Source organism: Pteropus alecto, unplaced genomic scaffold (genome assembly GCF_000325575.1).
Source record: "Pteropus alecto unplaced genomic scaffold, ASM32557v1 scaffold115, whole genome shotgun sequence".
Taxonomy (NCBI): Eukaryota; Metazoa; Chordata; class Mammalia; order Chiroptera; family Pteropodidae; genus Pteropus; species Pteropus alecto.
In genome coordinates, this window is record NW_006436814.1 from 1,020,626 (window position 1) to 1,042,925 (window position 22,300).

Below are 22,300 nucleotides of genomic sequence, written 5' to 3' on the forward strand. Positions count from 1 at the left end.
GAAAGAGTACCCTTACAGGGTAGAAAACTAGCATTCGCTACTCTAAATCAAGTGATCAAAGGTACCACCACTGGCAATGGGATAAATCAAAGCTGAATCCCACCTCCAGAGGATGCAACGAGAACACAGCATCCCCTCTGTGATACTGCTGCCAAAAACGTGCAACCCGAATCTAACAGTGAAGAAACCTCAGATGACCCCAAACTGAGGGATGTTCTACAAAATAACTGGCATGTGATCTTCAAAAGCATCGAGGTCATCAAAGTAAGCTGTGAAGCCATTCCAGAGCAAAGGAGACTAAAAGAGACCTGGCAAACAGATGCGATGCCAGGTCCAATAAAAGACACGACTGGAAGAACTGGCAAAATCTGAATGGAGCCTGACAATCGGATGGTCCTGACTGATGTATCAGTATTAATTTCTTGACTTAATAGTTATGTTCTTCTCATTTAAGGGAATGTCGTTGTTTGTAGTAAAAATCCACGAAAGTATCCAGGGGTATTGGAGCATCTTACACTCAAATCGATCAGGAAAAAGGCCTCTGAGTTATTCTTACAACTCTTTTGTGAGTTTGAAATTATTTAAAAATATAAAGAATAAATAAAATATGGAGGTTTTTATACTTCCATTCCTTATTTGCATTTTGATACAGACTTATCTAACAATTAAAGCTCTTAATTAAATAGGTTCTAGTAAATACATTTCATTCACCCGTTTGTCATTCATTTAACGGATATGGAGGCTCTCCTCTGACAGGCGCCAGGAACACAGTAGGAAAAAGTGAAGGGAAACCACTGCTTTCGTGGAGTTTCTATTTTGATGAAGGAGAAATAAGAAGTGTACGGTATGTTAGATACTGGTAAATGCTAATGAGAAAAACACAAAGCGGGGTAGGAGGGGACATAAAGCGTTAGGGGGAGCACTGAAGTTTTAGATAAGGTAGCCAAGGCTGGCATCATCAAGAAGGCGACTCTTAAGAAAAATTGCAAAGATGTGAGAAAACTAGAAGTGGGTCCCAGCGGGCAGAGGTTTCCTGCCACAGAGAACAGCAGAGCTCTGGATGGGAACAGAGAAGCTGGACTGGTCAGAGCACGAGGAACTGGGAGGGACCAGTGGCGAATCGGGCCACAGAGGGGACGCGGAGCCCCAGAACACCTGGAGCCTCGTGGGTCCAGGAGGGCCCTGGCTTTTCCTCTGAGTGAGGTGGAAAGCTCTGGGGGGGTTTCTGAGCACAGAGGCCACCTCGTCAGACTGAAGTTTAACAGAAGCAATGAGGCTGCTGCTGGAGAAGAGAATAAAGGGGGACGAGGGCAGTTTTGAAAAGAGGGTTAACATTATGATTATCGTTTACCTTCTCACAACAGCCACACCCATATTACCAAACACAACAAAATCCCAAGTGATAGCTAAATTAAGAAGTCATGTTTTATAGTACACCTTTCCAAAATAACAAATATGAAGGCTGAGATTTAACTTTATAAAAAATTTTTTCAAAAGGAAAATTAACAACATGAAATAATTTCACAGCCTTGTTCTAACTCTCAGGTTTCTTTTTTTTTAATCGGGGAATTTATTTTTTATATTGCTAAAGTAATCTAAAGGCCACATTTTAGTGTAAATCTAAGAAAGGTACTTAAATGAGAATAGTCATTCAATCTTATAATTACAGTATGTTTCAAATACCAAAGAAAACGCAAAAAAGGAAAGAGATACGGTAATAATAAAATCATGACAAAAAGGCAGGAGAAATTAAGGTTAAGAAGAAGGGGCAATGGGCGGTTCTCCTTCCATAACTGCAAGATTAGGTAATCCAGATGGAGATGCTACTGAGAATATCTGAAAACGTAAGACAAAGTGAGGACTCTGATAAACTCCCACATTAAGCTGGAATCACCAATGATGGCTAACGGTAATGATGAACCAAACAAACAAACTCGCTCGTTCACAGATCTGCAGACTAACTTCACGACATCTGAGTGGACGGACCAGCAAACCTCTGGACCTGAACTTGAATTAAGGTGCTCCTGGACTGCTAATGCCTCCGAGGCAGACAGAAGAAAAGCCCTTTGAGGAAGATAACATTATTCAAGGCTTCATGTTTCCACAAATAATTTTCAAATAAAACGTCTAGCATACAGAGTCAATTCTCATTATTCCTGGATTCTGGCTGGCAAATTTGCCTACTTACTAAAATTTATTTATAATCCCAAAATCAATACAAGGGCGCTCTTGCAGTCATGTGCAGATACGCTCAGAGCTGCAATAAACTTGAATCACTCAACGCCCCGGTTAAAACAGACCCCTAAAGTAGTGCTATAGTGCTGTCTAGTGTTTCTAAGCTCACGAAGGATGCGATGTGCTTCACTGAGAAAAACACATGTTAGATGAGTTTCATTTGGGCATGAGTTACAGTGTGGCTGACTGAGGTCAATGTTAATAAATCAAAAATATATATTAAATAAGGTGTCCTTAAACAGAAACTTACATAAAAGAAGGTTATGTATCAATCAACTGATGAAAATACTGTGAGCAGAAGCTTGCAGGAACCTAATCCGGTATTTTTCCTAAAAGCAGCAATTCAGTATCTGTAGCCACTCTCTATAACCGAGCTACCGTGAACAATGAGAAACGACAGTGTTTATAACCAGCACATGATGAGCCAAGACACCAGAAGCAAAACCCTACGAAAACAACCAGTTACAAAAACAGATCTACAGCAACAATTTCAGATATACTGAAAGTATCACAGAGTGTGAATAAAACTAGGCTTAATATGTTCAAGAAGATAAAAGTCAAACTTAAAATTTTCAGCACTGAAATATAAAACTATCCAAATGACACTGCTAATTTGAAAAACATAAATTCTAGAACCGAAATATACAAGGACTAAAAATAAAAGCTTAATGGGCAAGTTTAATATCATATTAGATGCCACCGAAGAGGAACAAGTTTAATATCATATTAGATGCCACCGAAGAGTGAACTGGGAAATCATCAGAAGAAACTTTACAGAATGAAGCACAAAAAGACAGAAAGATGGAAAACGCTAAAAGGGCGGAAGATAACAGGACGCACAGGGAAGATGTGGCAAAGTTCTGATTGGTATCCTAGGAGATCGGGGAGACAATGTGTCCAAAGAATATGGGTATCCGAAGAACGAACAGCTAAGAATTGTCCTAAAAGACATTAATCTATGTAATTTGAGATGGCTAATGAATACTGAGCCAGGAGAAATAAAAAGAAATCCACACCTAGGCACCAAACAAAGAGAAAAATCTTAAAATTACCCAGAGAAAAAAAGAGATTACTTTCCAAGGCCCACTAGCTACACTAACAGCTAACTTTCAACAGTAATAGCGCAAGCTCAAAGAGAGGAATGATATCTTTAGTGAGTAAAAAAATAAACACCAACCTGGAACTCTGTACATAGTAAAAAATATCCTCCAAGATGTAGGCAAAATAAATACATTTTCACACAAATAAAAATGAAAAGATACTGACAGATGAGTGGATAAACAAATTGGCACAAATGCACAACAGAATATTATGAACCTTATAAGGGAAATTCCGACACACGCTTTTATTAACATGGACTACAGCACAGATGAACTTGAGGACATATGCTAAGGGAAATAAGCCAGTCAAAATACTGTATGATCCCACTTACACGAGGTACCTAGAGTACTCAAAGTCACAGAAACAAAAACGGAGGACAGCGGCTGCCAGGGTTGGAGGGAGAACGGGAGTTAAAGTTTACTGGGGACAGAGTTTCAATTTGACAGGAGGAAAGGACTTCTGAAGATGGACGGTGGTGCCGGTTGCATGACAATGTGAATATCCTTAATGCCGCTAAACTGTACACTTAAAAATGCTAAATGGTAATTTTTATGTTCTGTATTATTTTGCCATTAAAAAAAAAAACTAAAGAGTTTACCACCAGCCAACCATACTAAAGGAAGTTCTAAAGGATATATGATACTTCAATCGTTTTCACAGTAGCTAGCCCCTCTTCTTAGAATGGTTGTCCCCAATACGTGGCTAATATTAACTCATATCTTTCAGGCAATCTATCTAAAATTTCAACCCAGACAACCCCCTCTCATACTTGTCAACCTTGACTCTTCATATCCTATCTTCATATCCCAGACTTGATTTTTCTCTATTGTCTAATGCGCCATATGGTTTATGTATTTATCTTCTTTATTCACTATCTCCCTCGCTTCTATGAAGCTCCATCGTAGGTACTCTTGAAATATTTCTTGACTGAATAGACAAATGAACGGATGGGGAACAGCTGACTGAGGCCAGACTCAGCTCTCATTCAGATAAGCCCTTCTACTTTACTTACTGAATTTCGAATATTAAGTTCAAAGCTCAGGAGCTGATAGAACATCTCCCCTGTCTCCCAAAAACTCAGTCAGGCAAGGAACAATAGTTGAGAAAGATTTCTCAAATCCCTGGGGTCACCAGCAGTCAGCTGCAGCATCAATATGCACCAGAGAAGGGCCTGTCCCAATTACCTAAATGTCTGGGCCCAAGTAAGACAACAACCATCCCTACGACTATGATCAGAGATCTAACGATCTCTCTTAGCTTTATCCTTAACCATTTAAACATATTAAAAGGCATCTACTGCAAAGCACATGGCACTACCTGACAGACAGTAAGGATTCGACCTTAGCTAGGAAGATATACCAGTTAACATAAAGTTGTAATTTTTTCAAGAGAAATAATATGCATGAATTTTAATAAATATAATAAGTATTCTATTGTTGAAGCCAAAATGCACAGAATTTTGGTTCTTTTATCCTGAAATCTTTCTTGCTGGCTGAACTACTGATACTAATCCAAATCTTGTATCTCATGAGAAATTATGATGCTAGGACAATTTCTGAAAGTCAAAATAACAGATTTTATCAGTATACCTGGTCACTGTAAATGAATAAAGCAGATATCTACAGTTCCCCCCAAATTTCTAAAGAATAAGTTTAATATCTTCATAGTAATTCTGAGTTTCTGAGAAGTTCTGGGATATATTTAGTGACTAAATTATGTAAAATGGATAGATTTAAAATAGGTTTATTAAAATTAATCTTTCATTCCTAGAGGCAAAAAAATAATCATTTATTCTCAGGCTAGACTGTTAATCATCTGTTCTTAAAATTGTCATTGTCAACAGAAAATACTAAGATAAAATCATAAACAATAAATTTACTACATATATTTTAATTGCTAACTTTGAGATTCCTTTGCAATGATTTGATGAAGTTATCACACCACTTTACAGAAGCAAGGTATTCAGGGAGAAAAGATAATGTCAAAATTATCTTTTTTATCTGACTCATGTATAATCAATGATCCACTCTCTACAGATGGCTTCGAAAGCATCCAAAAAATGTTTCTGTGTGACAGAGTGCATCATGCTCCACAAAATGGACTGTTTTCCACACTGTTAATAAGACCACTAACATACTTTCTCACAAACTCTTCTTTTCAATCATAAGTCCCTTCAAGACTAAGTACGTACAGAAAATAAATAAGCCATGTGAATGGTTAAAACCTCAGCACATCTGGCAATGCAAATTATGCATGGCAAGGTAAAAATTGTTACACTGCATTTAAAATGTAAATCTTCTAATCTTCCAAAATCATTCACTCGCTGTTCCAGAAACATTTCTAGAATGAACCATGGCTTTCAGGATTGGGGCCAAGTATTTTACGGTGAATTTTAACATTGGCTTATAGATCTGATATCTGTCATTTACTTAGTTTATAACATAAAGACAGACTTATCTGAATAGAAAATATTTTAACAACTTATGAAAGCAAAAAAATGCTATTTCTAAGTATAATTACTCAACTATGAAATCATATCAAATATCGAATTTTCCTACTGAATGAAAAATTATCATCTTTCCATTCTTCATTAAAAACTGCCTAGCAGCTACTCAGAATTACATGGATTATTACTCTAATAAAGAAAAATGACCCAACTGAAAGTATATTTTATTATTGTTGAGAATTAATAAAACCAATCGGGTAATTTCTAAATCATCATTTTACTCTACTGAGACATGTTTTTAAAAATGAATAAATAGCCTATCCACCAGGATTTTGTTTCTGGAGAGTCTAATCACCGTAACTATCTTACCAATTAAATTACTTAAAGTTTATAGCCCCAGAATAAATCCCTAAAGTCATTTTTCAAACCAGTAAGCTATATTTCAGGGAAGCTTGCTATCTTTAAAACTGAATGTTCACAGATAATTAGGTACTAATCATAATTTTACAAATTTATTAAATGAATGAGAAGTTAGTGCTTCACTGTAACTCACTTGAAAGTTCATCTTTATTATATAACTGAAGGTTTGAGTTCAGAGCCCACTAGGACAAGATATTCCAACAATCCCGCATGGATATCTATCTTTATCATCATTCGCTAAAAGCATGTCAACTGACAAGGAAAATTTTGCAACAGATTGCAAGGAAGAATTTTTGAGACAAATGTCCATATCAAAATTTTTCAGAGGATACTCAAAGGAAAACAATTATGGTAATATCAAACAAGTTTAGTAAATCAATCTGGGAAGTTTCTAGATATTAGATCCTCTAACTAGTAATATGTGCACATTTTAAGTAAACATATTCAAAAATGCAGTAATATTCTGAACAGTGGTATCTACAGTAGAAATCAAAGAAATGTTACAGTTATCTCCTTAATAATTCTAGAACTTAAACACCCTCTTTCCTTTAAAGTCTAAGATTATATTCCCTTTCAGTTTATTTCATTTCAGACATAAATATTACTTTTGCTTCAATATCAGACTTGGAAAAGCACAGCTTTCACTTGCTTTTTCATTTCATCAATCTAATGGGCACAGTGTTGGACCCCAGGAGTATCCACCTGGACACCCTCCGGTGGCGCCTCTGGAGCACAACAGGTGCCTTTTCATCCCAAACTCATTTCGCTGAGGATATTTCTGAACGACAGAAAATTTTAGACTTGTACACCAGATTACAATCATAAACTGTGGTAAAAATCTAACTTTTAAAAAATGAAAACAAACTGTAACTCACTATTTAAATTGCCTCTATTTGCAAAATTCTTAACTCAAAATTTCCTCTATGAAGGTGTTACATACTATTTTATAACGTGATGATTAATTCCTTTCTTAATCTGTTGTCATAATCAAGCAATATTCAGGAAGTAAGAATGAAAGGAAATTAGTCAAAATATAAATAGCGAATCCTTAAAAAAGAAAAAAACGGCTAAATTTTAAAAATATGTACCTGTATAACTTTTTTTGGTCCTCATTCAAGAGTAAGTAATCTGAGTTGAACAACGTTTGCCAGAGTATAATTCCTCATATGTTAGATTTACTTATTCATACAAGTATATGCTGAGGGAAAAATGACTGGCTATATCTTTAAGAAAACTTTTTACTAAAATTTATGCCATTTAGAATAGAATTACACATTCATCTTAATGTTTTAAATACAAATCATTAAATCCTGACTATGGACCCCCAAAAAACAAAATTCATTTTAAAAAGCATAGTAATAATGAATGGTAATGAAAGAAAAACACCAAAAAAGTCTATATTTAACTGGCTGCTCAGTCATTAGAAAGGTGCCCCATAACTACCATATGTTACTCAAATATGTTATCACACCTACAATTTCATCATATGTCTCCCAAGAAATTAATTAGCTCCAACTTTTTCAACTTTGACAAAACGTCTGCATCAGTCAGATTACTAGCTGTTGCAAACATTTCAAAATTCAAAGCTTTCTTCAGCTTATATTTAACCTTTTAATTACTATTAATCATTTAGCAACATTTAGAACAGCGTTCATTAGACAGATGTCTAATTCTAGAATTTCGAATAATGTAAACTGATTTACACATATATTTACTTTTGGCGAACATTTGCTTCGTAGTTTTAAAAAATAAAATTAAGGCCTAAAACTATTTATTAATATCATTTCACAGCTGCATTTAGATTAAAGAAGAGAATATCTAAAATTTTCATTTTCTCAAAATCTAAAAGGTCATAAGAAGTTGAGATCAAATGACTTATGGTAATAAATAAATTTCATGATTATAAAACTTATATAAATTTCAGAAACCTAAGAGGACAGGATATGTTAATTTTAAAAAAGATTTTACAAGCTATCAGCAGTAAAAAGAAACAAAAGTGACTAAGGAGAGAATTTTCATAAATATCCTCTTTACCAAACTTATTAAAAGGGGACAAAAAAACACTTATTCCTGTTTGATTTTGAGTTACCAGCCCAGGCTATCCTCAACCAGGTTAGCCAGCTTCTACCTCCACTATCTCATTTAAACTACTCTGCTAGGGCTACCAATGTTCATTCAACAACTATTTACTGAGCAATGAACAAAATGGAAAAAATGCCTGTTCTCGCATAGCTTACATTTTAATGGGAATGAAAGAGAAAAATAAACATAACAAATAAGTAAACGATATAGTACCTTAGTGCTAAGTGCCGACATCTCCTGATTCCATTGTTAACCAAACAAAAAAAACAACAAAGAAACCAGGAACAGCAAAAGCTTGCACTGGCTTCAGTGAAGCCACGGAGAACACTACTGAATTCTCCTTTCGGTTACGTTAACTAACAAAATAATAGATAATCTAAAAATAATCTCTAAATCTAAGAACAACAAGTAAGAAATCCGATTGTAATTCCAAAGTTACTACTTAGGTTGAAGTAGATGTTCAAGTTCATCAGCGTGGGCGGCACGGGGACAGCCAGGGTACCCTGCCGGGCGTATCGTCTCTGCAGCAACTCAGATTTATACCTAGTGCTGTGGAAAACAGCAACTGTAAATTACACAATTTTAGAGTTGAAAAACACCTTAAGGGTATCAGATGTCCTCTAGGGAGCTTTCTTTGACCTCCTCAAGGAGATTTAAGCTTTTCTTCCTCTTTATTTCTAAATTCCATAAAAAGCACAAAGAACTTCTAGAATCTAGCTCTGGTCTCATGAAAATTTAAAATTATAAAATGCCACAGACTAAAATTTTAAAATATTTAGAATCAAATCATGAAAAATAAGTACTTTGTTTTCCCCAGAAGAAACTGAGATATTATGTTTTTCATAATACACATTATAGGATAATCAAATTACTTAAGGCAGAAAGGTCTTTGACAATCTTACGCTGTGACAGAGGTAGGAGCTCATACCTGTTACAGTTAAAATTGGCTTTAAGCTGCTAATGCTGATATACTCTTCCCTGTTTCCTTTCCTCTTTTCCCCTGAATAACTTCAACTCGACATTCAGGTCTCTGTCTCAATATTACTCATTCCAGCGCTCTGACCCCAACTCCACACACAGTAGGACAAAACGCTGTACTGTCGCCTCCCAAGGAACCCTTTTCTATCCCCATCAATGTAAGCAGTTTATTTTAGCACCATGGCTTTAAAAAATTGTTTCATAATTTGCATATCATAAAAATCACCACTTTAAAGTATAGTTTTGGGGTTTTAGTATATTTACAAGATTGCGCAACCATCGCCACTATTTACTTCCAGACCTTTCCACCACCCCAAAAAGAAACCCTGAACCCATCAGTCTTCACACCTCATTCCCTTCTCCCAGCCCCCAGCAACCAGGAAACTGCTTTGCATCTCTACGGATTTGCTTATCCTGCACATTTCATATAAATGGATTCATACAGTATGTGGCCTTTGGTGCCTTTTTCACTCAGTATAAGGTTTTCAAGATTCATTCACGTCATAGCTTGTATCTGTACTTCATTGCTCTCTGGCTGAACAATATTCATGTATGGATTATATCGCATTTTGTTTATTCATGTTAAATCACTGAATATTTAGGATATTTCCTCTTTGGGGTTATTAGAACTAATGCTGTTCTGAACGTTCATCTGTAAGTTTTGTATAAATGTATGACTCTAGCTCTCTCGGGCATGTATCTAGGTATGGAACTGCTGGGTCGTATGGTAGCTGCATTTCAGTTTTGGCAAACTCTTTTCCAAAGCAGCTGCATCATCTTACAATCCCACCAGCAGTGTATGTGGATTGCAAAGTCTTCATATCCTCACCAACACTCTTTATTATGTCTTTTTGATTACAGCCATCTTAATGAGTGTGAAGTGGTTATCTCACGTGGTTTTGATTTGCATTTCTCAGCTGGTTAATGATGTTGAGCATCTTTTCATGTATAATAGGTCATTTGTGTATCTTCTTTGGAGAAATATCAATTCAGATCCTCTGACCATTTTTTTTTATCTGGGTTGTCTTTTTATTGTTGAGTTACAAAAACTCTGAATATGTTCTGGATACTAGATCTTTATTAAATATATGACTTGCAAATATATTCTTCTGTTCTATGGATCATCTCACTTTCTTAATGGTGTTCTTCGACACATAAAAATCTTAATTTGGATGAAGTCTACTTTATCAATTTTTCACTGGCTGCTTGTGCTTTTGAGGTCTAAAGAGCCCTGTCCAACCCAAGGTCACAAAGATTCACCCATTTTCTTCTAAGTGTTCATAGTGTTAGCTCTTACATTTATATTCTCTGAGTCATTTTATTCTTTTATAGAGTGTGAAGTAGGGGTCCAAGTTCACTCTCTTGCGTGCAGAAATCCACTTGTCTCAGAATCATTTGTTGAAGACTATTCTTTCCCATTGAATGGTCTGGCCATCTCCATCAAAAATCAATTGACCAGAGATGTATGGGTTTATTTCTGGATTCTAGAGTCTCTTCCATTGATCTACATGTCTATCCTCCACGTCTCTTTTTGACTGCATCTAGCACAGGGCCTGAAATGTGGGAAGCACTCGGTAAAAATGTGGCAGTTGAATAAATACCCTGTCAATATTAAAATGATAGAAGTTTTGAGGTGAGCAACACCTCAGAGAGCATTACCCTATCCCATTATTTAAAGTGTAAGTAACTGAGACCTAACAGATTAAATGACTAGTACAAAGGCAGAGAACAGTTAATTAGAGGCAGAGGTAGGACCAGAGGCAGAGGTAGGACCAGCTCTCCTAACTTCTGAGGCAGGGCTCTGTCTGTGCAATCATGTAGCTTCTCGAGTGAGCTGAATTGCTGTAACATCTGCCAGTGTGCCTGTGAGAACCACACATGAGAGACAGAGATAAACATGTACATGAAAACTTAATCATAGGGGAACGCAAAGCCTTATAATCACAATGGCCAGAAAATAATATACCACTGAATACAGTGTTTTCCCCCAGACGACCATCCTCTAACTTCATTTTCAGCCCAAGAATACAGCAAGTCACACTTTCAGTCCTTAAATTATTCTCAACAGAAGAGACCCATCCGTGAGACAGGAAAAATGATAAAGCAGTCAGCTACCGAGTTCCATTCCTCTCCTCTTGCCATCATCTCCGCCACCACTGTGACCCCTCACTCTCTACCACACGCTGTAAAGAATGCAAAACAGAGCGATCGACGCAAGGCTGACTTCCCCGGACCGCCCAGAAATCAGTCCACGCGCTTCCAAAAACCAGAGAAATTTAAGAGCTGGCGAACAGAAAAATAAAAGGAAATAAATGAGCGGCTGCATGAGAAGCCTTCTAAAAGCTACCAGGGGATAATATACGTAATTACGTATGATTTAGGGGGAAAGAGAAGAGGCTGAGTGTTCGAGCTTAACACTGCATTTACACGTGAGGGAAGTGCTGTCTGTGCAAACGCTGTGTGCGCGGTGTGTGTAAGCACACCATGAATTTTCTTATAATCACGAATACGCTCAAGCTTCAGTTTAAGCTACTTCTCTGAATCTTTCTCTGAGTCCCCCAAGCAGTTAACTGTTCCTTTCTCAGTGCCCCCCCTTTTCCTCTACACACCTCCATTCCTGTCATTACTGCAGTGCATTTTCAAAGCCACCTCACGTTTGTCTCCCTTCTAAATTATCATCTCATGGAGGGTAGAAACCTCCTACTTAGTATAAAATCTAGCACAGCCCCGGCACGTAGTAAGCACTTCATAACTCTTTGCTAAATGAACATTTTCAAAGTGTTTGTAATACTAAATACATCTGTTCAAGTGTCAACAACAAGAAACTTAATTCTTGCTGGGGTAATTCCCAAACATTATAGTTCCCACATAACTCATCAATGCTACCTTACTCTAAGTACAAACTGCAGAGCTGGCCAATCGGCTTAAAAAACAAACCCTAACTCAATATGTTTAGAGATGAACGCTGTAGTTGTCAGTCAGCTCTGCCAATAAGGCAAAAACACAACAAAAGGTTCCGGTGAGACTGACTGACCACAAGCAGCAGAGCCTAGTGTGGTGACCGGAAAGAGGGCTGGGGGACCATCTCTACAGAGCATGTGTGGAGTTCTTGGGAGCGAGATATTGCGTGTTCTCCAAAAGGAAGTACGGGCAAAACGAAGTAAAACAACTGTGAAATGCTGGTCTGGGGGTAAAGGGAAAAGCTTTGGAGTCAAAGTCCTGGTTTTAATATGTGCCTCCACTGTGACCTCTTTGGGAAGGTCACCTCATCTCTCTGTGCCTGTTTCAGTTCCCTTTTGGTAAAACGTGAATGAGAACGCTGATCTCACAGCTCACGATGAGATCAAACGGCGCCGTGTGGATCAAGGGCCTGGCACGGATGCCAGACGCTAGCATGTGACAGGCCTGCAGCGGCGGCAATGCCCTTCCTACCCGGCAACAGGTCGTGACTGAAGGAGTGGAGTCAAAACACTCTCTTCTCTAAAAATATCCCCCCCGCACCCTGACAGACGTCAGTATCTGAAGTTTTACCATAAGGAAATTGTTTGGATTTTCAAAAGCCCAAATTAAATGTCAAATAATCTGCCATTAGTGTGTCTACTGATCTTTCAGAGATAACCTGTCACCGTCCAAAAGTAACGGGGACTCATCTGGCAGTGAAAAGACAGGGAAAGGCCTCTGCAGGGTGACCACTGAATGAGAAGGCTGACGGAACAAGAAAAAGATCAGTAAACAGGACCTAGGGACAAACTTTCTCTGCTTCATGATGATACTTCCAATCAGTCTCATCTAACGTATACTACCACACGTACTCATAGAAAATTAGTAAGTTCATCAGCAAACCAGTATGTCGATTTACGGTTATTTTTACATTGAGAAAGATACACACGGGCCACAGATGCAGGCCCCATGCTTTTCTCTTTTTATGTGGCTCCACTGTTTTCATGATTTCAATTTGCTACTGCCTTTTCCCCTTCATTTATATCATGGCTGATATAATGATTTTACTGTCTAAAATCACAGCTTTGAGTTCATAAAATTATAAAAAAGTTGATCTTGGGCAGAGATAACTTTTCTTTGGAGTGAAAATGTCACCTGATCATTTTATGTTAATATTCATTAGACTATCTCCCCATAAGTTTTCTAATTTTCTTTCTCTCAAGTTTGATTTCAGTGGTTCCAGAAGCATACTTGTCTTCTTATCACAAGTAAAATAGTGTTTATTAGAATTCTGTTATTAAAACGAAAAAGAAAAGCCCCAAACCACAATTTAATGATGTATCTGACCACTATCGCCAAAGAAAAGATACACTCTGGGACAAACTGTCTGCTCTGTTTTGGCCCCAAACTCCAAACCTTCCACTGTGTGCCGAGTCACTGTGTGAATTTTGATAAAATCATAGTATAAATGGCTCCATAGCTATGCAATATAAATTAATAAAATTCACATTAAAAAAACTCAAAACCATTATGTTGTCTTTAGAGACTTCACCAAGACAATGTCCTGTCCAAATTTATAGTTCAAATCTTATTCCTATTATTAAGGAGTAACCACTACCACTTTTTTCCCCAAGTTCCAGCCCAAATTCTCAGTGACTCACCCGCCCGCCATCTTATGAATCCTGCGCTTCCTCGCGGCCTGTGGGCTCCACCAAAGAAGACTCTATAAAGTAAATGTGGAGACGATTATTGCCCAAAGTAAAAGAGTTAGAGATTCTTAATAGTTCTAGAAAGGCTAATAAAATTAAGTCCTTGATTCATTTACTTGAGAGGAAAGCCTAAATCTAAAAGCTGGAGGATAGCAATAGATAACACTTCAATTTAAAAATCTCTAAATATCTCTAAGACTCAAAATGTCTGAAATGAAACTTTTCAAAATCCAGCAAAGTAAATTTAGTATTATTTGTGGATAAAGATCTAAATGGCACTTCTGCTCTCCCAGGCTCATAAAAAACCCAACCTGATCAATGAAAAGAAAATAAAGACTTGAATAAAAACACATTAAGAACTGCATTTGAAACCCACATGCAAATAAAGAACGTTCAAGGTTCTCTTTCCTTCCGCTCTCACAGACTCAGGCTACGCCTATAAGCCTGACACTCGCATCATCTCCCCATCTCTCTTAACGGGAGGAAGGAAGCCTCTCCCACAGCGGCCCACGATCCTGCTCTTTTTTCCTACACTTCTCTTCTTCATTGTTATCACATATTCTCCAACAATAAAGAACAAAATCACCAAATCGTTTCTCGTTTTCCTCCATTACCCCATATGCAAAATGTAATGCCAAGTCCAAATGATAATAATGATAACAGGTTAAACACACGACTTCTTATGTTAGAGGCACAGTGCTAAATGCTGTCCATAATTATTTAGTTCTCATAACCACTATATAAAACAGTGCTATGGACTAAATGTTTGTGTCTCCCCCAAAACTCATACGGTGAATCCCTAAGCCCCACTGTGATGGAATGTGAAGATGGGGCCCTTGGGAGTTAACTGGGTCTAGATGAGGTCACGAGGGTGGAGCCCTCATGATGTGATTAGTGCCCTTTTAAGACGAAACACCAGAGAGCTTATTCTGTCTCTCCCCACCGCAAAGACAATGAGACGGTGCTGTCTGCATGCCAGGGAGAGAGTCCTCGCCAGAATCTAACCGTGATCTCAGACTTCCCAGCCTCCAGAACTGTGAGAAATAAGTTTCTGTTGTTCAAGCCGCCTAGTCTATGGTATTTTCTTATGGCAGCCCAAGATGACTAATGCTGCATTTTACAGATGAGAAAATTATGATTTACATAGGTTTAGTAACTTTACTACACTGGACTCAGGCAACCATGGTAGAGCCAGGATTTAAACCTGGCTTTTAACCAGTACTATTCCACTGATGCCTCTACATTATTGAGTGCCTAATATGATCACCAACTGTGCTAAATTCAAGAGATCGAAATAAGGTAATCCTTAAGGAACTCATACATCTAATCATCTATTATAGACAAACATATGACTGTCAAAGTATGAACTCCTCAAGGTTTGGTACCCATAAAATGTTTACTGAAATAAACAGAAGGTTGAATGAACTGTATCGCTGGCTATTCCTTTTTTGATCCCACACCTGACACTGTAGTTTACAGTATAAAATATCCTAACAGGTGCCCTGTTCCTCATCTCTTCCTTTTCCAAACCACCCTACAGAAAGCATAAAAGTAATCATCCTAAAACACATCAGGTTGATTCCTTGTTCAAAACATTCACTAGTCCAAGTCTGCTTATAAGATACCATTTAAATTTCTTAGACTGGAATGTAAGGCCTCTCACAATCTGTCCTTGTTTTTCCTTTCCTTCCCTATTCACCTTGAGCCATAATTCCTCTGTGCTGAAGCTATACCTCATTATTTGCTGCTCCTAAACAGGCCCTGTTAAAATGTCTCCATCTGGGGGCATTATCGGGCCCGTGACCTTGCCCATTATCTCACTTATTACATTCTGTTTTGTGTCAGTTATATTTCTGCATGTCTGTTTCCATTAAAGACTGTAAGCTATCTGAGGGATGACTCCTACACTACAGGCAAAGACACTTAAAAAAAAAAAGAAAGAAAGAAATTAAAGCAAATCTTTAAAAAGAAAAAAAACTAAAGCAAATCTTTGAATGTCTATGTGTAGATAATATAAAGGAGCTGATCATTACAATGCAATATGACAAGAGCAATAACAGACAAATACACAATGTATTATGAGAGAATCACCTAACTCAGCCATAGACGTAGAGGACGGCTTCCCAGAGAAGATGACAAACTGACTCCTAACAGATGACTATGAAGAAGACATAGGTAAAATATACACAAATATGACACAGGGCCGTGGGTGAGAAGAACTCCAAGAAATTCAGTCTTGTAAAGTATGAAGCTAGAAGTGGCAAAGTGTGAACCTAAGGAGACAAAAGGCTTTACACACAGTAGGTTACGGAAAGTTATGCTGTAGGCCGGTGGTTTTTAACTACAAAGTATGAACTCATGCTGTGTGCAAACTAGGTTTAAGTTACAGTAGAAGACATTTTAAAAATTGAATTAAGCAGGTAGTATTTTCATGTACCAAAAATCAAATAGATTAAAGAGGTATGCGACAGTCTCATCACACTCCTGACTGTCATCTGTGCAGTCTGTACGCTGCTCCTTGGGGTAATGTGTTAGTTTCTTCTTTTTCCTTCCAGAGTTCCTTTACAGCAATATAAGCGAATACAACTATATAATCTTATTCCCTCTCCTTTACACAAAAAGTAACATATAATATGTTCTGCACCTTCCTCTTTTCCTTTTTAATTGCAGTGATTTTTCCATGATTTTCCATATAAATACTATCTTTCTATTCTTTTTCAACTGCATAATATTCTACTGTATTACTCTATCATAATTTACTTAACCAATCCACTATTTATGAAGGGATGTTTGGGCTCTTCTCACTCTGTTGCAATCTGCTTTTTGGCTGACACATATGAAGAAAATCTAGCCTCATGTAGATACAAATATGAATAGAAAAAGAGAGAAAAATGTTAATAAACTTTTCAGAGTAGTGTGAATAATCTCCAAATCTTTTGCTATTACATACAATACTCATGTGAATAACCCTGTACAGACATCATTATGAAATATGTAAATATATCTAAAGGGTACATTACCAGAAGTGAGAATATACATTAGTAATTTTAATATATATTATTAAATGCATATTATACAATATATAATACATATATGTTATATACGATTAAATATTAAATATATTATATAAATATAATATAATATATACTGTCCCCAGAAGGCTGGAACCAGTATTGACTCCCCACGAGCAATGTCTGAGTAGTGACAATGCCTGGTTCTCTAAATGTAGGACAGAATCCTAAGGAACTTTACCCTTTAAAACCTAACCAACAAAGCAGAGTCCAGAAGAAGAATGAGATAAACAGTCAAAGTCGTCAGGAAAGGCAAGAATGATGACCTTCTAGAGGACAAGTAAGAAAAGACGATTGTTCATCAGTATCATATATATATAGCAGAGGTGGAATAAGGTAATTAAACGACTAAAATATAACACGTGGAGTCGTGAGCATCATGACAAAGTGAGAAGGCTCCTTCTTTCTCCCCTTAAATTTACAATAAATCCGACCATTATAACTTGACAAAGGATCCCGGGCTCCACACACAAACGCGCCTGAAGATCTACTTGGCAGGACATCTGAAGGAGGCCGACCAGAACGAGCAGGGACCCGGGCTGGGAGGAGCTGCGGACCGTTCTGGGCTCTGCTCAGCTCCCGCGAGCACTACAGCAGGGAGTCAGGCTGCAGCCCTCCCACCAGGGCCTGGAGCCTAACTGGGGCACAAGCAGTTTCCCTCCCAGGAAGGGCCTCTCCCTGACACCCATCCCCAGCACGGCAGAACTGAGTAGATGTGGCCAGAAGCTGTAAACAAAACAGAGGTGCCAAGCGCCATTACTGGAAGGGGAAGGAGCTGCAGGATCACAAACGTGGATCTCTGCCCCACGTGCACCAGCAGAGTGCGGAAAAACCCAACACGGAGGGGAAAAGAGAGGCAATCTGGGTTCTCGAAAATCCAGCTGTCCACCACTCACCACACTCCCCCACCACAGGGATGGTGCCACGGAACTGAGGCAAGCTGGTCACAGAGTGGACACCCACCATTGCAGGGAGGACATGGCATTTCCCTCAACTTGCGCTAGGGCACCATCTACTGGACGACAAAAGAAAGTGCACTGCCCATTAACCTACTGAATCCTTGCGAGGAAAACTATATAAATAAGAAAAGAAATCATTACTTCAAAAGTGCAGTCAGAGGGACAATTCATCCAATACTACGAACAACCAAGGTAACTTGGAAGCACAGAAAGAAAATGAAAAGTCACCAGAAACCAAACTCAAAGTTGGGGAAGGCTGTGATTTAAATGACAGAGAATTCAAGATTGCATTGATGAAGAAACTCAAGGAATAAAATTAATGAACTCAGAAATAAAGTTAATGAACAAAAGGAGTACTAAACCAAAGAGACTGAAATCATAAAAAAGAACCAAACAGAAATTCTGAAGCTGAAGAACTCAATAAATGAAACGAGGAATGCATTAGAGACCACTAGAAACAGAGCAGTCCAGACGGAGGAGAAAATTAGCCAACTCAAAGACAGAAACCAAGAAATGGCCCAAGAGGAAGAAGAGTAAGAACTAAGAGTTGGGGACTGGGGAGGAAGAATGCGCGTGAGAGCAAGCAAGCTCTACGAGGACTCTACGAGAACCGCATTAGAAAGAGCAACCCGAGGAAAACAGGCAGACCAGGAGAAGAAAGGCAGAAGGGAACGGACCGCCTACTTAAAGAAATAACTAATGAAAACTACCCGAGCCTACAGAAAAACTAAACTGGAGAACAGAGGAAGCTAACAAGACTATCTAATCATATCAATGCAGAAAGACCTTCTCCGAGACATATTTTATTCAAACTGCCAAAAATTAATGACAAAGGAAGAATTCTCAAGGCAGCCAGGGGGAAATAAGACTATAACCTATAAAAGGAACCCATTAGATAATTATCAGATTTTTTAGCAGAAACATTACAAAACAGGAGAGATTGGAAAGAAATATTCAAAATATTGAAAGAGAAGAACCACCAGCCAAGGATAACATATCCAGCAAAGTTGCCCTTTGATACGAAGGAGAAATAAAGGCTTTCCCAGACAAACAAAAGCTGAGCAAATTTACCACCACAAAACTTGCACTATAAGAAATGTTGAAAGGAGCTCCTCTACCAGAAACAAAAAGACAAAAGTATGCAAAACGCTGAGTAAGATGATTAAAAGACAGAGGCAGGAAACTGCAAATCTACTTCAGAATAGGTTATTAAACAATTATAACATAAAGGTTAAAGGGAATGGGAGGGTGTTAAAAATAACTATACCTATTGCAATTTGGTAACATACACAACATAAAAAGTGACAACTTGTGACAACAAAATCATAAAGGGTAGGAAAAGGACTTAGTGGGTCTGAGTGAATGCAGACAAGAGGCAATCAGAAAAAAAGTACTATTTTATGTATGACACACTTTACACAAACCTAATGGTAACCACAAAAGATAAATTCGGAGCTGAGGCACAAAACATAAAAAAAAGATAAAACAGAGGGGAAAAAATCTTTGAAAATCACCGAACTAAAATAGCAGACAATTACAAGAGAAAAGAAACAACGGAGATATCGAGCAACCAGAAAACAAAAGATAACATGGCTGTGCTAAGTCTTCATCTAACACTAATCACTCCAAATGTAAATGGACTGACTCACAAGTGAAAAGGCACAGAGTAGCAGCATGATGAATTAAAAAACAAGATCCAACTACATGTTGCCTGCAGGAGACTCATCTCAGCTCCAAAGACAAACATAGGCCCTCACGTGAAGGGGAGGAAGATGATACTTGAAGCTAAGGGCATCCAGAGAACAGTGGGTATAGCAGCATTTCCATCAGACAAAAGATTTCAAGATAAAAAAACTAACAAGAGATAAAGATGGACATTTTATAATGATAAAATGAACAATTCACCAGGAAGACATAACACTTATCAGTATATATGCACCCAACTTGAGAGCACCAAAATATACAAAACAAACACTAACAGACCTAAAGGGAGAAACTGACAAAAATACAATTATATCCCATGTATAGCAATGGACAGAACATTCAGACATGAAGTCGATAAGGAAATATCGTCATTAAACGACACATTAGCTCAAATGAACATAATCAATATTTATAGAACTTTCCATTCCCAAACAACAGCACACAAATTCTTCTCAAGTACACGTGAAACACTCTCAAGGACAGACCATATGTTGAGGCACAAAAAAAGTCTCAACGAATTTAAGAAGACTGAAATCATATCACGCATATTTTCTGACCACAATGTTATGAAATTTGAAATTAAGAACAAGAAGAAAGCTGGAAAAAAACCTCAACTATGTGGAAATTAAACCACATGCTACTAAAAAACTATTAGGCCAAAGAAGACATGAAAGAAATCAAAATATACATAGAGACAAATGAAAATGAAAGTATGACATACCAAAATTTCAGGGATGCAGAAAAGCAGTACTTAGAATTGTATGGCATTGCAGGCCTACCTCAAGAAACAAGAAAAATCTCAAATAAACAATCTAATATTACACCTTAAAGAACAAGAGAAAGAAGAGCAAATGAAGCTCAAAGTACGTAGAAAAAAGGAAATAATAAAAATCATAGTGGAAATAAATGAAATAGAGAACAAAAAGACAATAGAAAAAATTAACAAAACAAAGAGCTTGTTCTTTAAAAAGATAAGTAAAATTGACAAAACTCTGGCTAGACTCACTAAGGAAAAAAGAAGAAAGACTCAAATAAATAAAATCAGAAATGAAAGAGAAGTAACAATGAATACCACAGAAATACAAAGGATTATACAAGAATACTATAAAAGGCTATATGCTGTCAAATTCAATAACCTATAAGTGGACAAATTATTAGAAATACATAACCTTCCTAGACTGAACCACAAAGAAATGAAAAACTTAAATAGATCCATCACTAGAAAGTGAATTCAAACAGTAATCAACCCCCCAACCAAAAAAAAGAGTCCAGAACCAGATGGCTTCGCTGCTAAATTGACCAAACATTCAAAGAAGATTTAACACCAATCCTTCTCCACCTCCTTCAAAAAACCGAGGAGGAAATACTTCCCAACTCATTTTACAAGGCCAAAATTACTCTGATACCAAAACTAGGCATGAACAACACACCAAAAAAGGAAATTACAGGCCAGTATCTCTAACGAACATAGATGCAAAAATCCTAAACAAAATATAAGCAATGTAAATACAATACATTAAAAGGATCATCATGCATCAAGTGCATTTCATTCCAGGAATGCAAGGATAGCTCGACATCCACAAATCAATCAATGTGATATACCACATTAACGAAATAAAAGATAAAAACCACATGATCATCTCAACAGATGCAGAAAAAGCATCTGAGAAAATATAACATTGATTTATGATTAAAAGCACTCAATAAAATGGGTTAAAACAGCAGTCCCCAACCTTGTGGGCACCAGGGACCAGTGCTCTTATGAGAATCTAATGCCTGATGATCTGAAGTGGAGCTGAGATAGTGATTGTAGTGCTGGGGAGCAGCTGCAGAGACAGATGAAGCTTTCTTTACTTGCTGGCCTGCCACTCACCTCCTGCTGTGCAGCCCGGTCCCTAACAGGCCATGGACCAGTACTGGTCCACAGTCCAAGGGTTGAGGATCCCTGAGTTAGAAGGAAAGCACCTCAACATAATAAAGACCATCTGTGACAAACCCTCAGCTAATATCATACTCAATGGTGGAAAGCGGAAGCTTATCCTATAAGGCAAGGATGCCCACTCTCACCACTGTTATTCAGCATAGTACCAGAACTCCTAGCAAGAGCGATCAGGCAAGAAAAAGAAATAAAAAGCATTCAAATTGAAAATGAAGAAGTAAAACTGTCACTATTTGCAGATGACATGATTCTAAGTACAGAAAATCCTAGACTCCCCTAAAAGACTATTAGAAACAATAAACAAATACAGTGAAGTTGCAGGATACAAATCAATATACAAAATATTGTGTTCATATATATTAACAAAATATCAGAAAGAGAAATGAAAAAAAAATCCCATTTATAACTGTACACTGACAATTACAAGAAATTGTTGACAGAAATAGAATAAGACAAAGAAATGAAAAGATATTCAGAATTCATGGATTGGAAGAATTAGTTAGAAAAAGCCATATAACCTAAAGTAATATGAAGATTTAATGCAATCCCTATCGAAATCCCAATGGCATTTATCACAGAAATAGAACAAAAAATACTCAAACTGGTATGGAACCACAAATAAACAAAGCAATTCTGGGAAAATAGAACAAAACCAAAGGTATCATACTCCATGATTCCAAAATATACTACAAAGCTACAATAACCAAAACAGTATG

At 37.4% G+C, this 22,300-nt stretch overlaps 1 protein-coding gene and 1 long non-coding RNA gene across 4 annotated transcripts in view; both read right to left on the reverse strand.

The window, feature by feature from the left end:
• Window positions 1–22,300, reverse strand: part of AKT3 (AKT serine/threonine kinase 3) — a 261,729-nt gene that overhangs the window by 185,834 nt on the left and 53,595 nt on the right. The window lies entirely within an intron of this gene.
• The window catches only part of LOC112481717, a 49,210-nt gene that overhangs the window by 18,867 nt on the left and 8,043 nt on the right, over window positions 1–22,300 (reverse strand). Inside the window, exon 2 of the long non-coding RNA XR_003047006.1 lies at window positions 13,864–13,925. This is a non-coding gene — a long non-coding RNA (uncharacterized LOC112481717). The remainder of the gene's footprint in view (window positions 1–13,863; window positions 13,926–22,300) is intronic.